At 47.1% G+C, this 17,611-nt stretch overlaps 1 protein-coding gene across 5 annotated transcripts in view; it reads right to left on the minus strand.

Annotated features, from left to right (window-relative positions):
• The window catches only part of LPP (LIM domain containing preferred translocation partner in lipoma), a 331,939-nt gene that overhangs the window by 306,935 nt on the left and 7,393 nt on the right, over positions 1 to 17,611 (minus strand). For 4 of the 5 annotated variants that reach the window (XM_088170915.1, XM_088170914.1, XM_088170913.1 and 1 more), the window contains exon 2: positions 3,597 to 3,688. The gene's annotated coding sequence lies outside the window, so the exon portion shown is untranslated. The remainder of the gene's footprint in view (positions 1 to 3,596; positions 3,689 to 17,611) is intronic. The other variant, XM_088170912.1, reaches the window with a different exon arrangement.

Raw genomic sequence — 17,611 nt, forward strand, 5'->3', positions numbered from 1 at the left:
CTTTGGCACAGGGATGACTTGCCCCTCTGAAGCATGAGCTGAGCACATTGCCTTTGCTGACCTACACACAGCCTGGACATGGGGCCACACAATCACCTTCAACTGTGCTTCAGGGGCTCCTGGAAGGATGGGTGACACTGCATCTCTGTCCCCTACTAGGGATGCACAGGAAGATTCAACGGGAGCAACTCCAGGAGTTGTTGCTGCTCAATCCCTGCAACAAACCTCTCTCTCATCCCTCAACTCACCACCAGAAAACCTCCTAGAACTACTTTCTCTGAAGGCAAATAGGCAGATTCAGGCTGTGGTTATAGCAACATCAGCTTGGTCCAGAAAAGGCAGGCTCAGCCATCAGTCATACCACATCCCACACTGGCTGCTCACCTGGCACAGGGAAATCTCCCCTCACCTGGCTCATCAAGTTAGTGCTTTATAAAGAATATACATTTGAACTTGTGTTATGGAAAAAAATCCACAAAAAACAAAAGACAGCTCTGCAGAGAGGCACAAACTGAAGGACAAGAGATCCCTGCAGGTACAAGGAGCCCCAGGATGGCAGCACCCATCAATCCCTGCTGGAACACACAGCACTGTATCCCATGGTTGGTGGGAATTGAGGAGCACCCAGCCTTCCCACACCTGGAAAAGGGACTTGAGTGTCCTCAAACTCACAAACCAAGTTTAAGAGGCAGTTTTCTTAGATGGCATAACTATCCCTGCAGAGCCTGCATGCACACCAGAGCAACATCCCCATGCCAGCACTGCCACAAGCATCAAGCCTCAGCAGCAAAAGCTGACCTGCAGGCAGCAGGAGCTGACTCTGCCTGCCAGCGTGGGACAGCAGCCTCCTGGTAGCTGCAGCCATGGCTCCAGGGGCAGGCAGCCTCTCAGGAATGTGCACAGCAGGACATTTTCAAGGCAAACAGGCTGCCGAGGCAAGGCAATCCAACCAGACCAGAGTGATTCCCCAGCACCACCCACAAGATGCTATTGAATTTATAGGGAAGGAATTCCAGAGCTGACTCTGCCCATGTATGGCCAAAACAAACTGTAAAAAAGTGACATTACAATACATCTGGCTTTCACTGGTACTAGAGCACAGGCTTTGGGGAGGAGCTGAAATCCTGCAGTGACAGAGGCTCTGCAATTACCTCCAGGAACTGCACAGTGGTCAGGGCCTGTGGCAGCAAGGGTTTAGCACCCACGGGTGACAGAAAACATTAAAATCATTGCTTTAAAAGGTAACAAAAGGTCTCTGCCTTTTAGAATACACCCACATTTAACTCAGTGATCCATCGCTACCACTGCAAAAGAAAAAAAAAAAAAAAAAAAAAAAAAAAAATCAACCTTACCAGGCAGCACCAGCACACGTTCATTACACTGGAGGTCATAAAGGCAGTTTTAAGAGCCAACAGTCCAAGTGGCATTAAGTGGTACACCAGGGCAGCCTCAGTGCACTGCAGGCTGGGACTACCTCTCCATGGGTAGCTGATTAATTATTTTTCCAAAAGCACATTAAAACCTCTCACAGGACCTGTGTGCCCCAGCCAGCAGCAGGGTCACCCGGAGATTTCTCCATGGTCAGCAACGAGAGATACTCTCAAAACCAATGTAAAAAGGGTCAAGTTTGTGCAGGTTTTCTTACCAACTCTGACTCAAGTTTTCCAGCCCTTTGCAGAAAACAATCCCCAAGATATTGCTTTTTACAAGAACACACAGTAAAATTAAGTAGAGAATTGTCAAAGTCAAGGAAAGGAACAAAAGCATGGAAGGGGAACACCTGGAAGAGCAAAAACCCCATCAAAGGCACACGGCAGCCCTTACAGCTCTGGTATCCCACCAGAGATGAACAGATCAAAGTTCTTCCCAAGAGTTAAATGCCACGACCTTGCCTGCCCTGCCAGCAGAGAAGTATTAGCTGTGTCAGCACGAGAGGCACAGGGCTTACAGAATGGGAGAGGAATGCAGGCTGCAGTGGCACACATGGTGGGGACAGGGACACAAAACCCAGGGGAGTGAGGGCTGCTCACACTGACTTTTCCTTTGAACAGGGGTCAGCCAGGGTAGGTTTTACAGCTCTTGGGGCTGAAATCTGGGACTAATGCTTTTGTGACCTTAGAGGGACTCCCATTTCAGCAGCAAAGAGAGCTGTTAAGAAGGGGTGGGAGCGCAGGGGCCTGAACAGATGAGGACAAGCCATTCCCCAGCTCCTGGCAGGCAGCCCAGCACTGCTTTTCAGTGTGTGCAACTTATACCCATTGAACTGGGAACGAGCACATGTCTCTTCTGGGCTGCACTTGCTACTCCCCCAGCTTTACCCTCCCCAGGACAACACTAGGATCTCCTCTCCTTTTTCCAGCTGAAATGGCTTTATACCCTCTCCCTTGCTACTGTGATCACTATAAACAGAGGTACCTAAGCACCTGTATTCAGCAATTCTGCTTCAGAGCACCTTCCATCCCAAACAATACAGAGGAGAGGAACCAAAAGGATGGATGCATCCATGTCCAACCACAGCCTAACCAGGAGCTCCCTGCTACATGGCAACACAAATCCTCCTCCTTGCCACAGTATTAAGCTTGGGAAGTGAAACCTTGGGGGCCTGAGAATAAAATCCAACTCAAGCCTCCTGCACAGCAGTACAGATTGTTATAAAGCAGCCACTGGGTCAGGGGTGGCTAATTTAAATGAAATAAGCAGGATGACTGAGAATATTTGATTCATAAAAACATCTTGAAGGGGCAGAGAACAGAGGGACTGCTGCAGAATCACAGGGACACAGGCCACGTATGCAGACAGCAAGGACCAAGGATGCTCAGACATACACATGCATAACCATGCACACAAACACCTGCTCCTCCACCATGCACAAAGACAGATTTAGGACTTGCAAGCTGAAGTCCTGTGCAGTCAAAAGCTAGCACAAATGTTTGTGACAGTTCCACAGGCAAAGGCAAAAACCGGGTGCAGAGGAATAAATATAGAAAGAAATCAGGCAGGCAAAGCAGGTGCTGGCTTGTAAAACCTTGGCCAGAAAGGCTCCCCAGGAGGTTGAATCTGGTAGTTTTGCAACAGCTCCACAGAAAGACAGAAGAGACAGAAAGAAAAAAAGAGAACATGAATGCATATGCATTCTTTAATCGCCATATATAGTATATACAGACATTTGGTATATACACCCCCAAGCTCTCATATGCCACTGTATAGTATATACTATATATGCATTGCCATCTTTGTTTCCATGTGCCTACACTTGTACAGCCTGTGTCTGTGTGTATGCATTTCTGCTGTGTGCATTTGTCATTACCCCCACGTTGCCTCTCCACACGTGTTATGACACCACACATCACAGAGCATGTCTAAAGCCTCAGCACCATAGCCTGGGATGACTTCTGGACACTCCCAGTCTCTCACTGCTCAGCCCTTCTCCAGCAAAGCCTCTGGGTGTAAGCACCACCAGAGAGCCATCAGTTTGTCTTGTATTTTCTGGTGATCCCACTCTCCCTCCAAACTTTGAGAGCCATGAACAAGGTGCCACTGTCAGAAAAGCCTGACATCCTTCTTGTCCCTTGTGCCTGTGAATTGTGCTTACATACCAGTTCTCACACTGCACAGCCTTACTTGTGGGATGAACTCAGAGCAGGGTTCCACCAGACTCACAACTTCGGGTTTGGTTTCTTTCTCAGCCCTGAAAAGAGAGAGACTTAAGTGATGCACACTGTATGGGCTTCCCAACAGCTTGTCTCCAAAGCCAGCAGTTTAACCTACACAATTTCTGGGAAATGCAGCGTTTTCCTCCCCAGTTTTCTTAAGCAGAAGTGTCCATACTCCTGGACTCCTTTCAGCACCACTCTGAACTGAGCCATGACCAACAATGACCAGAAATTTCAGCTGCCAGAGTCTGGCCAACAACTCACACCTCCTAAAGTCACCACTCCTTTACTGCTCTTAAGGCCATTGAGAAGGGAGAGCGATAAGGAGATATCAAATGAGGCATAAAATAAGAGAACAGGGTGAACAATCACTCACCTCTGGCCTTGGGCAGAGTGAGAGAGCTGGAAGGTGCCATTTAAGGCATTTTGAGGTTACCATTACTGTGAGCAGAGCTACAACACCAGCCCTCCCCCTAAGAACAGCCTTTTCTCTCTGGAGCTCTGTACAATTCCCATGTGGGAACTATATTCCCTTCCTGAAGCTGAGAAGCAGACACTACCTTCTCTTGATGTGACCTGCTCAATGTTGTGTTTTTCCTTTCTGCAGATGATGAAGTTAGAGAGGACAACCAGGCCATGAGGCCATCATTTTGCATGTGAGATGGGACATGCCAGGACACATGTCAGGGGCATCCTACACAGACCAGCAGCATCTGAAGTGCACACTCCTTCCTGTCCCCATCAGCCCCGGCCAGCATCCCATCCCAGCCACATTCTGGTCACTCTAAAGCCCTATCTCTGCCCATGACAACCACAGGCTTGTCATCACAGCTCAGCAGAGAAAGTTTCTGCTATTTGCTGCTGTCACTACGGAAAAGCTCAGACTTGTCTGCTGTACTGTGCTGTTCGTGATGGTGCATGTGAGCCCGCAAATCTACAACAAACAAGGAGTAAAATGTGTTGGTGGCTCATGGTCCAAGCCTCTCTTCCCTGTCACACAGTGAGATGGCTTCCTGCCCTTCCAACACCCCTCGTCCCGCATGCAATGTCTGAGGCTATGACAGCCAGGAGTGACAGGGCTTTTGTCTCTCCCAATCAGCGGCACATGTCCCTTGTGCCAACACCACAGGAGCACACTGAGCCTCATTCTGACCCAGCTCAGTCCCATGGGCCCTGTGCTGGCACCTAGCCCTGATTCTCCACTGAGATAGGCAGGTCTGAAAGTTCCCAGGACCATCAGAGCTCCCCTCAGGTGTTACAAGGACAAAACCAACTGAAAATTGCAATGGCTTCTCCCACTCACTGCAGGGATGAAGAGGAGTAACTGCAGAGGTTTACTGCTGATGAACTCAGCCAAAGAGCAATTTCTCTCCATCCATCAACGAGGAGACAAGTACAAGCAAATATTATGGTTGTGCATGTTTACTTTTCATTTTAAAATTATGTAGAGTTACATACAATTTAGGTCCTTCCCACAGGCTCCTGGCAAAATGCCCTTTGGTCTTATCTGCAAAGGCAGAAGACAACAACACTTCCTGCTGATTCCAATACTATTTCAGTTCAATTCACAACAGTACCTCCAGGAGCTCCAGGTAAAACAATACATCTTGGGACTCAACATGTGTTTAAAAAAAATCTTGGCTCAGGATTGTCTCTCACCAGGTTTAAGTCACAAGCTGTCCCTGTCACCTGTGACTGGGGTTTCCTGCAGGAAGGTGAGCAGGACACCACATATTCTCCTTGAGGCTGAAAATTTGCTGTGAAACCATGCTCTCAGCAGCAAATGGGGCTCAGCAGCCCAAAAATGCCCAGGCAGGCACTCCAGGCACTCCCTCCTGGAAGCACATCCACAGGTGAGCAGGACAGGGACAGCTCAACTGGTCACAGCAATATCTACTAGAGCCAGTCTATCAAACTACTCCACTAAACACAAAATTATCAGAAGCAGTTCATTCACTCATTGGCTGACAATAGTCATGCTGTATTACTGACAGTAAGAATCAATGTTTCTCAAGAAAAAAATAAATATTAATTTTAACACACAAGTACAGAAAGCAATTTTTTCTGTTTGTATATTCAAATCTAAAACCAGGACTTTACAATGCCTGAATTTAAGCATCAGTTCTGTGTTATGGCCTGAGTTTTCTTAGATTGTTCAGATTTTTCAGGAACGGACAGTGGAAAAACCTCTGCAAGAATTCCAAGTTTCAAAGAGCAGCAGTCAGCAATTTCAGGCAAACAGGCATCCCTAGCATAACTCCACAGTGGCCACGTAGAAATGGAAGTAACCAGACACCACAGTCCCTTAAATCAAAAATCTTACCTGTGAAAATGACTTCAGCTAATTATACTTCTCCCAAAACAGCCTGGTTTGAATGGCATCTGTTTTTCTGACTACTCAAAAACTGCATTCACTTTTAATCTCCTTTACAATTGAAAGTGTTACCAATATTTAGAGTCTATTTATTACTATTATTATATTTCAAATCAGCATAGCTGTACTTGATGAAGCCCAAGTGCAAACACCAGTTGAAGTGGGATAAAGCAGTCTCATGCTGGGATCCTTTGTTCCATTCCTTCATGAAGCAGATGGCTCAACCTGACAGCCACAAGGAAAATTGTCATTTTAACTGTTCCAGTCACCAATTTTTAAACACAGACAAGCTCTCAGCCAGTCACCCATCAGCACAAACTGACATGGGTCCCCCCCTCGTTGATTGGCAGGTGCACGAACAGTTCCCCAGATGCCAACCTCACTCAATATGACCTTTTCATTTTAAATGAAAACCACTTAAAAGCCTGCCCTGTTCCGACATATGTCTTTTTATGTCTTTCCCACTCTGTGCCAGTATGTGTGTTATTTGCTGGCCAAAGTTCCCAAACTCAGAAATCTCACATTATCTCCTCCACTGCTGAGCCCTGACCCTCAGGCACTCTGGCCACTGCCAGAAGTGAGGGAGCTGTCTGAGGTCTCCACATTCTCACACATTGGAAAAAGCAGACCCCTTTCATGCAAACCTCAATTTGGAGTCCAACTCTGTCTTAAAATTCAGCTTATATGCATTGGTAGCTTTACACCTGAGCACAGCCATACATATACAGCTACTCATCTTTCTACACTGGGACAGTGACACATGCAAGGTCTGGCCTAAGAGTTTTCTGTGTTTGCATTTGTGCTTCTCAGGTTTCATGGATTAAAATTAAACTGTTCAATTCAACAGCACACTGCTGAAGTTTAATAAAAGGATCACACAAGACAACAAAAGCTGAAGATGTGTTTCCCTCACTCTGCTGCCAGCATGGCAACCTGCTCAGGGAGTCACCAACACAAACGGCCCAGCTGCTGCCTTTTGGGGTGTTAGATCCTGTGCTGGTGAAAAGCAGTGACTCTGTGAATGGTTTCAGTCTGCAAGGAAGCACACACTCCTCCTAGACAGCACTTGGGACAGAGCTGCTTCCAATCCCACCAAAACCCCACGTGTCAAAATGAGCTATAATGGGGCTTTATCACTTCCGAGCTCCTGGTCCAGCCCTTGTCCTGGAGGAAAGCTGATGGTGACCGCAGCACAGACCATCAGCTTGGGTGGAGAAAATGAGCTCCCATAATAGAGCAAACTCCCTGGCAGCCCCTATGTGCTGCAGGGTGCAGAGCTTGGTGCTAAGAGCATTTCCCCAAGGGAGTCTCAAGGTCCCCCAGCAGTGCACAGGGGGCTTTGGGACCAGGGTACATATTTTTGTCTTTGCTGTCCCACTTGATTTTCAGGTTTGTCCTGTGTTCATTAAACGTGACTAAAACAAGAGGGGGAAAATGAGTTAGAAGAACAGCGGGGGAAAAGAGAACACTTCAGCACAGAAGGGATGGGATCCAACTTCCCCTGAAGGGATGGCATCCAGCTCCCCCAGAGATTGCTGTATTATAGGAAATGAAAAGATCATTCAAAACAGAACAGATATAAACAGCAACTAAGGAAGCTGTAAGACAGCCCTACCTGTGGCATCCCAGCAGCCAGGAGCCACCCTGAGCTGGAGCCACTGGGTCATGATGGTCAGAAACCAACCCAAAAGCAGGACCAGCCACGCTGCACTGCTGTTATTTTTAATGCCCAAGGACAGCTAGAAAAAAAGGGTGGCTCAGGAACGAGAGGAATCAGCACGTCTGTGCCAGAAAGCCTGCGGGTCCCATGCTGCAGCAACCTTTCAGCAGCTCCCGTCAGTGCCAGCAGCGCTGCCTGTGATTTACATGCCTGGAACTGACACCAGGATTGGATCCCACATTTTCAAGCACAGACTACTGACCTCACACTCCCTCACTTTACTGGAAGTGGAAGATTTTCAGAACTGCCTCAGTGAGTTATATTTTCATTTTTTCTTTTTCCCCCCACTGTTTGCTGTCTGCATTTCACTAAGCCTGGTCAGAGACACCCCAAGCAAGAGGGGAGCACTTTCACTTTCTCACTTGAATGCACCCCAACTTCTTGATCAAAGAAGGGAAATTGATCATGCAGTATCAGAGTACCACAGACCCTGGGTTTCAAACAGTGGATAACATTTTTCAACCTAAAACATAAAAAATGTCATTCCCTCACTCCCCAAGGAATGGTCATCCTCCCCAGGCAGCACCAGCAGAACAGTGGCCTAATACACCTCTCGTGCTGTTAAGGTGCTCGGTCAAGAAAAACACATTGACAGTGCCCAGGAGCACAGGGGAGCAGAGCAGAGCTGTGCCCAAGGCAAGAGCCCAGCCCAGGCTCTCCTGCAGCCCACTTTAAAGCTGAAATCTCCCAGGGCAGAGGTGGCACATGTTTGCTGTGCCAAGTCTAAGGGGTTTATTGGAACATTTTATAATAAAGCATGGTGTTCCTTTAACCATTCTGGTTTTACATGGCCAAGATTTGAAGGCAGAGAACACCTTTTCCCAGGCTTGCTCAGGTGCCACCACAATGAAACCCTTGTCGGCATGGCAGGCCCTCTTATCATGGTCCTTCAAATCATTTGTAAAAGAAAATTAAAACTTAGAGCCTAGACCAGACAGTCTTCCTGTAAAAGGCTTACGTTTTTGGCCAGATCATTTGACAACAGAAATAAAGAGATGGCAGACAACTGGATTTCACACTCCTGTGCCCACGTGGTCAGGCTTGGTATTTTTGAAAACATTATGATCCATGGAGATGTTTAAAAAAGCACAATCAACTAGGACCAGTAAATCTCTCTGGTTTAGAAATGTTTTGCCCTCCAAGCATTAACCATCTTCTTTTACCTCGGTACCTTAATAGCAAAGGTATTTAAGTCCATGACTGGCCTGCCCCTATCTCAACCTTAAAACAAATACCTCCAGGTGGGATGAGCATGTATTAAAAAACAACAAAAAAATCAAAACCTCAGTGTTGCTGCTCTCCTTTCCAAACAGCTGCTTGGAGAAGCCAAAGAACCATATTCCTTCAAGAAAAAGAGGAAAAAGCTTGGATGGGGTAGGGAGGCCCAGGTAAACGTGGACATGTGGCAATCACCCAGCAGCATGTGGAATGGTCTCACCACTGACTGCACCTCATAAAAACATTCCTGTTTTCAACCAATGTTTTTACTGTCACAAATAGAATAATAGGAAAAAACCCAAGGCTTTTTTTTCCTTACAAGAAATGAGTTGCAAGCTGACATTTCCCTCAGAAAGCTCAATTTTGAAAAAGGACCCATTTATTCCAAATATAGATAAAAATTTCTGGAGCAATTCTGACAAGCCCTAATACCTGCTCTCATTACATCTGAAAAATACAAGGGCCAGAGATGCTCTGAACAAGAGAGCACCATTACTTCCATCACAGATGGGGAATGAGACATGCAGAAGATACATTAAAAGGCTGGTTTAGTTCCTAAATTACCTTGACTTCAGCTGGAAGCCAGACTCCCAACAGAATTTGGCCCTTATGCCAAAGGAATAAAAAAAGAAACAAATAGTAGAGGCAGCACTTGAGGCTCTGCTTTATGCTTTTCCTCCATGTGATGGAGAAATTGGGCTGCTCCCACAGAGTCCCCACTCTAGGGTAGGCATGGGGAAGGAGAGGGACAGCAGCTTTGTCTGCAGTAAAGGTCCAGGGCTCTGTGTGATGGTCACAGCAGGCTGTCACTCACAGCAAAGGGCAGCACCTTTGCCATTGTCCCTTCCCCATGCCTACCCTAGAGTGGGACACCTGAACATCATCACCACCACCAGTCCTGGGCTGTGCAAACCCCAGCCTGACACTAATAACTAGAAAAAAAGGAAAGTGAGAGCATCTCCTGCACTCACAGCAGCATGACAATGGGAAGGAAAAGCAATGCCAATGCCCCAGCTCAGCAGGACCATGCACATGTTATCCCACAGCACAGCTGCCAAACACCATCTATCCAGCAGTGACCTGGTGACCTGCCTGCAGGATGACACACAGCTCCATGCACTTCCCCTGCATGTCAGGGAAGGGCTCGCTGCCCCAAAAGATGACAGAGGTGGGGGACAGCACACACTTCCCTGGCACGCAGCCCTACAGATGTTCCCATTCTGCCAGCTGGGACTTGGGCATAAGCAAAGGGAAGGTGGCAGAGCTTGGACATCCTTTCACCACCTTGTGCAAGAGAACCAGCACTCACAGAGAATTCCATTTCCATGAGAATTCTGTGGAATATTCTCCCAAAGGAGTTGAATTAATTGTCTGTAAAGGGAGACTGTGATTTATCACGTAACTTTTCGGCACAGTAAGGGCAAGTACTGTCTTTTCTCTAGTTAAAAATAGATGATGAAAAGGATTTAGACCTTCCATGGCATTGTACCTTGACGTGGAGAAATAAATACACGGGACTTTCACTGCATTTCCTTTATTATTTGCCTAGAGCACCAAAAATGACTACAAAATTGCATCCCTGAACCTCTATGATTTGGTTCACTTTGTCTGCATTCCTGTTTCTCAGTGAAAAGAAAGAGGCTTATGGTTTGCAAAGTGGCAAAGTTAGCAATTACACATCTCCCAGCACCCTTACTGGATCTCACCAGTGCTTGCAGGGAGAGATCACACTTCTTCCCATGTACCTGATGGTTTCTCAGCACAAAGTTTTCTTGGCTACTCATTTTCTCTGTTCTTCCAAGAGTTTGTCACGTGATATCCTCCAACCTGCTACACCTGAGCACAGTCTTCCAGAAGAGTACAGATCTACTCATTTCAAACATTCACTACAGAGTGTGATTGCAACATCACACCAAAGGTACAAACCACTTGAGACCACGAAAGGTCTCTTCAGCCTTCTTCTGTCTCACTGTGTGATTCACAGGAGCACCTAACAGCATAACACCACCATCACACCTGTCCTCACCTACTCCTACCCTACCATACTAAGCCTGTCAGCAAGAATTTTGTCGCCAGCATTTGTTACCGAGCCAAGTGTTTTTATTTTTTACTTGGTGATGGGGAAAACCAGAACAGAACCGTGGAAGCTTTTGGAGGCAAAGATCTCTCCAGGACTTGCCAGACAGTATTTTCAAAGACTGAACTGGCACAGCACCAAGGAAATTGGCATCCAATGTGCAAGCCCCATGACAGCCATCAGCCAGGCTCAAGGAGCATTAGTGACTGCAGTTGGGAAAACAGAAGGCAGAGGAGGAGACAGAAAGCCAAACTAATACTGCTCCTCTCACAAAGAGGTACAGACATATGCCGGGTCACCACCCAAGAAGGGAACATAGAATAAAATGAGGGGGAACCTTCTTGAGCAACTGCAACATCTTAGGCATCAGTAGCCAAGCACAAGTCAGCACATGCCAAGACTGACCACACAGCAGCGTGTGAGATACCACACTTGGCCTTCAGCCTAGAAACAGGAGACACACGTGGGAGCAGTGTGGGAAGAGCTGGCAAGTGAAGGCTGTGTCCTGTCAGGGCTGTGAATCTGCATGTTGCACACATGCAGCCTTGCAAAAGCCATTTGCCCATAGCCATCATATATATAGTTCCAACCCTCAGAAACACAGCTGACCTGATCACCAGGTCTTTATCAGCATTCACAGAGACCACAGAAGGTCAAGAGAGCCATCACCCAGGAACAGAGGACAAGCACAGCAAGCTCAAAGGGAACTTGACAGGCCAAAAATGACTGCAGTCACAGAGGACTGGGGAGAACTCACTCATGTCACCCTCTTTTTCTGAGGCACTCAGAGGCAACAAAGCCTCTGACCTTTGATTAAACCATGCTACTCTCACAAGAGGGGGCGGCTTAGGGGCTCAGGAACTCAATAAGAAACTATTTATCTCAAGGTCATGGGTTCATACCCTCTTCAAGTTCTTTTTTCTTAGTCAATTAAAACAGGAGACTTGATCTGCATTAAAAAACCCATCACTAAGGGCACAGCCAGATACTGCCTCATCAAACAGGCAGATTAAGAAAACACAGCCCCTTTGCTGCTCCCTGCACATGCCACAGCAGAGCACGGTGATTTTGGGAATGGTCCCTGTGCAAAGTGAACACAACTCACTTTTGTACCCAGGGTGGGAATGCAAAAGGGTGCATTGAAGATGAGTGGGTACATATGCCCTCACCAGTCTCTACAGCAGGTCAAACACATCCATTTACAGAATGGAGCTGATCCTGCCCCAGCCTCTGAACCTAGTCCTGGGAGATTCCTGCCCATCCCAGTATCATTCCTTTGAGAGGACAGATGTTCAGCCAGTGGCTGCTGCCCAGACAGCCATTCCTCCTACCCCAGCTAGGGCTCAGAGACCCAAACCCCACCACGAGGTAATGGTGAGGATAAATAAAAGGCTGGAGAGGTGCTTCTGCTTTTCACACACAGAGCAAACAGCAGTTACAGAGCTCGAGGCCCTGCTTCCAGGGAGCCCAGCCACTTGGGACTGGACATCTTTCAGCCCTCAACCCAGCAGTGCCACCAGTGAACCCTTCCAATTCACACAGAAGGAGCACAAACATTTGCAGGGACACTCAGAACCAGCTGAAAAAGGAGAAGACCCTCTGACCCCCTCCTGGTGCAGGTTCAGTCCTGGCGAGGCAAAAACTTGACAGAAGCAGGGACTAGGAAAATGAAAGGAGGCATCTTCCACTGTAATAGTAGGCTCAATTCAACATATGAATCAAAGTTAATCTACAGCTGAAACCAAATACTGATAGAAACTAAACTATCTAGGAACTGAATGTGTGAGCATGCACACACATTCAAAACTTTTTTCTTTTTCTTGCTGTTTTTTAGCCCATAAAAAGCCAAGATAAAAACACCGTCTGGCACACAGGGTGCACACACTCACTTCTATCGCCTTTAATGGCTTCCCACCAAGAAAACACATCCTTGATCCCAAATGTAATTATTAGCTTCATAACATTTTTAATAACCCTGTGCTTCTTTCTATATTTATCCATTGGTCCAAGAGCAGACAAAAGATTCAAGCACAAATTCCCTCTGCACCAGGATGGAGCTGCTGGCCCTGCTGGGGCCCTCCCATGCGTCAGTGCAAAGTAACACGGCACAAGAAAGGGGTTTGGAAACAAATAGGAAGGCAGCATAGTTTTATTCTGTTCACCAAAGATGGTAATTATTTTGGAAAGGACTACGTACCCTTTTGGCTTTTAATTAGCAGCAAACCCAGTCCACTCAGTTCCTATGAGCGAGAAACTATTAGGGGTTATGGATCCCCAACCAAGGAAAACAAATCTGTACCAGTCCTCCACCCCCAGAATAACTTCTGATTGTCAAGCATAGTTACCAGGGGAATGAATAGCTTCTCCTGCAAGCTCCTCACTCAATTAAACTAATGCAGACAAAAAGGCTGGGCAGCAGCCAGTGGCGGCAGAGGCTAGAGTCAGATGCACACACTTGGTGCAGCAAAGTGAATGCAGCAGGTTCAGAGCAATGAGGCACAGGACAAGCAGCCCACAGCCCCTGTCATTATAGAAGACTCCCAAGACTTGTCTTTGAGGTGCTGAATGGCAAAAACTGGTGGAGTCTGTGCCCTGAGGAGACTTCAGGAAATTTTAACCACACACAGGTATTCAGAGCCATCATTCATATTTCATGGAGACTGATGAAGAACTGAGTGGGGAAACACCTGGATTACTAATAATTCAATAACTTTCCTTAGAACTATCCTACTGCTACCCCAAGCACTTCACTTTGCAGCCTTATAATTATAACTCTGCCTGAAAAACCAGGAGAGCCACCTGGCCAGAGCACAAAATAGAGGCCAGGAGAAATTAATACGATCCTCAGTCCTTCTTGAAGGCTTATTGAATCACAAACTGGAGAGTCCAGAGACAACTCCAGAATAAATCATTGCCACTTTCTTGTCCTCAGAGGTGTTAAAGCTTGCAACTAAACACTGACATTTGGGGAAAGAGAGGGAGGTAAATAAAGGATACAGGCCAACCCAGAGCATCATGATTTCACATACAATCCCCACGGAGGTGGGCACATCAACACACAGACAAAGGCAGGCAGCAAACAAAATCCATAGCTCCCTCCTTTCAACTAGACTTTAGTAAAGTGGGAGTGTATAAACATACTGCTAAATCCCATTCTCCCTCACAAAGTAAAGGAAGTTGTGTCTTTGATGTCAGTGGAAGCCCAGCCCAGCCCTCACACACTGACAGAGCAGCCTGAGGCAATGGCAGCAGGTGCCCTGCTGAGCTGAGCCCACACAGCCACCAACACACACAGCTCCAACGGGATCTTCTAGCAGGTGTTACTGGAATCCTGGGCATCTCTCTAGCAAAGTGCAATGATATTGAACTTCCTTATGGCCCCTGGAGGCTGCCAAACATCTGTTGGGATTAGCTGGCTCATGTTTGAGAAGTACACACAAACACTAGCGTAAGGAAGGGGCTGGCCTATTTATGGATGTGAATGCTGGACCAAAACCCAAACCCACACGCTGTACTTGCACATACCACTGTATCTCCCCTGACACATTTCAGCGTTTTAGGATGGAGGCACAAGGTGTCCCCTGTAGCTTACAGCCTACTTCTGGTCGCTGATAACTTCAGTGAGTCATACTGCTCCCCTCCTCCACTTCACCCCATCCAAATGCACAACTGACTTTTGCTAACAGGCTGGGCCAGCACAGCTCTAGCAGGAGCTCCCAGATGGAGTGCCCTTTGCAGGGGAAAACCACCTTCCCCCAAGCTCCATCCCACGCTCTAGAGTGCTGCAGATCACACTCACAGCCCACAGACCTCCAGCAGGCTCCCAAACACCCAGCTGCAGCTGATCAGCCACCCAAATTCCTCGTGGCAGGGGACTTTACAAGTTTCATGTTTCTCTTGCATGTCCCTCCCTCACACAGAGGCCTCCTGTGAGTAAGGGCTGAGGAATGAGACAGCGAGTATGCACAGCTCAGAAACTGCAGCGATAAACAGCCATGGGGGAGATGAACTCCCTAGGAAGGATGGGAAGAGCCCAAGTAGGTTCCAGTTGAACCGTGCCCATTTGTTAAAGGTGCCCGTGACCCAGAAATGTTTTGCACCAAATTGCAAGTCCCACATGTACAGCTGTGCTCTGTCAGAAGCTACTGCTTCCCTTTCCTCCACACATTTCAATACTTATCAGGTCTTTATCTTAGTCACATTCTGCTTCTTACATCCTTTTGATCTTTGCTCATAATCAGTCACTATGTTCACAAGTCAATCATTTGGCTCTTCTCTCACCATTCTTCATCTCCCAGGGCAGGACCTCCTCAGACCCAGACATCACTTCATGGGTGCAGCTTGTGCTCTGTGCTTGGGTTCACAGGAATTTGATGCACACTCTTTGCCAGACTCACAACTCTTCTTCCAGGTAGCAAAACAAGTGCCAGGCCCAGCCTAAGATGCTACTGGTCAAATTTAGAGATACGGACAATAGAAGAAAATGTTGGCTATGGAATATGGAAGCAAAAACAAAGGGTGGAAGGAACACAGGAGTATACCAATACCATACCCAGAACTACTCGTAAAACATATGGAATCACTTTCATTCTACATCAGGTAGAATTTGCACAACTAAAACATACAGAATATATTCTCATTCAAGCACGTGCCTCTACCAAGGGAGTTGAAACTAAATTAGGTGAGCCAGTGACTTTCTGATAACACAGCTACCTTTGCACATCCAGCTCCACCCATGAAAGTGGGCACACCCTTAATCAGGCATGAATCAAATCACAAGAAATTTATCAAGAGTTGTTGCAAAAACCCATCAGGTTGCTCGTGCCTCACTGCACTTCCAGGGATGGGGAACAGCTAACGCAGGCACACAGCTGCCCTGAAGCCAACAAAGCTGGAGCAGATCATTTTCACTTGGACTTCTGGCACTTGACAGCATAACCCAAGCCCTAAAACAGCACCTCAGGTATGCAAATGAATACAGATTGGAGGCTTGGGCCATGGCATCCAGGAAGCAGGGTGATGTGAATACGAGAGCCCAGAGAGCGGCCTGACTTCAGACAGGGTGGGGACAAGTAGCACAGCTGATCACTGTAACACACTGGAGCAATCCTCTCTATCTTATCCTAGGGCAGAGCACAGAAAAGCAATAAACCCGGCAATGCACAGGTGAGCTGATATCAAGCCACCTGCCCTGCATTCTCAGGGACATTTGTAGGAGCAATGCCCACAACACACTGCCTGTGGGCTGTGTGTGCAATGAGGGTATGGAGTAACTAACTTCATCCAGAATGACTTACAAATGAACACACCCTGCAGGGATCCCTGTGTGTAGTAAGGCAATGAGCTCTGCTCTTATAGCTCCTTCTCCCAGGCTACAATGTAGTCCTAAAAATTTCTCAGCTAACTTCCCCAGCCTCCACACACCCCAGGTTCACAGTTCTCCCACACAACAGAGGAAAACACACCATGCCAAGCCATGGGAGGAGGCACACAGGCACTCTGCGAGTTGCCATTCTTTCACCCAATTACTTCAAGGACCTGGGTGGGTGGAGTGCCTTAGAAAGACATGCTCATTTATATTGTTTTAAGTTCACCTGCTGCTCTGGCCACATTCCCACACCTCAGATGCAGAGGGAGACACTCAAAAGAGGCGCCACATGCCAAGAACCCTGCGCTCATTCCTGCAGCAATGCAGTGCTCCAAGGTACCATTCCTAACTTCCAAATATGCTTCTGCCCCACAGTCCTTTGCTGAATGCCACTGTTGAAAGTCTGCAAATGTCTGCACCACTCACAATAGGATCTCCTGCTCTGCATAAGGCTGACTCTTTCTTCACTGATGGGAGGCTCTGCCTGCTACAGTAGGAAGGAAGCCTGACATCTCCCCGGTTACTTTAATCCTTCTGCACTTCATTTGTCTCCCACCTGTCTGCCTTGGGAACAGGTTAGGATTTGGATACAGGACAGTGCTAAAACACTCGCTTATCTTCAGGCACACAAGTAACTGCAGAGTTCAGCTGGATTACTCATACACTTGAATTTCAAACTTACTATGCAGAAGGTTCACCAAGACGTCCTTAAATGGCAAAGATGCAATGCTGTGTTTTCCAAGCTCGGCTCTGCATCCCAAGGAACTCGAAAAATAAATGGATTCGCTGAAAAAGCACCAAAGTGAAACTGCGCTAAGGAGGGCGTAATTCTCCTTCTCCAAAAAAATAGCCTGCAGGATCAGAAGTGATGAATAAGCTTCAAAAGAAGCTTCAACTACCCTGAAAAATGTCAGTCACACTGTATATGGGAAAACAAGTCACTGAGGAAGCATCGAGCAGATGATCTGAAGTCCTTGTTACTTCTGCTCCCTGAAATATGTTTTTATATATAAATATCCACTGGATCTTAACCATCTTTGTGGCTCATATCTGGACCTCCTCACCACCACATTTCAGTTTCAACAGCATTAAGCTGCTCTAGCCTCTAAATGCCAGAGGCAAAGATCAGCTTCCACACTAAGCTAGCTATTTTAATACTCATGCAAGGTAAGTACAGCCTTTGCCCCCACTCTTGGATAAC

The sequence above is a fragment of the Sturnus vulgaris genome, chromosome 10, assembly GCF_052056855.1.
Source record: "Sturnus vulgaris isolate bStuVul1 chromosome 10, bStuVul1.hap1, whole genome shotgun sequence".
Lineage (NCBI taxonomy): Eukaryota > Metazoa > Chordata > Aves > Passeriformes > Sturnidae > Sturnus > Sturnus vulgaris.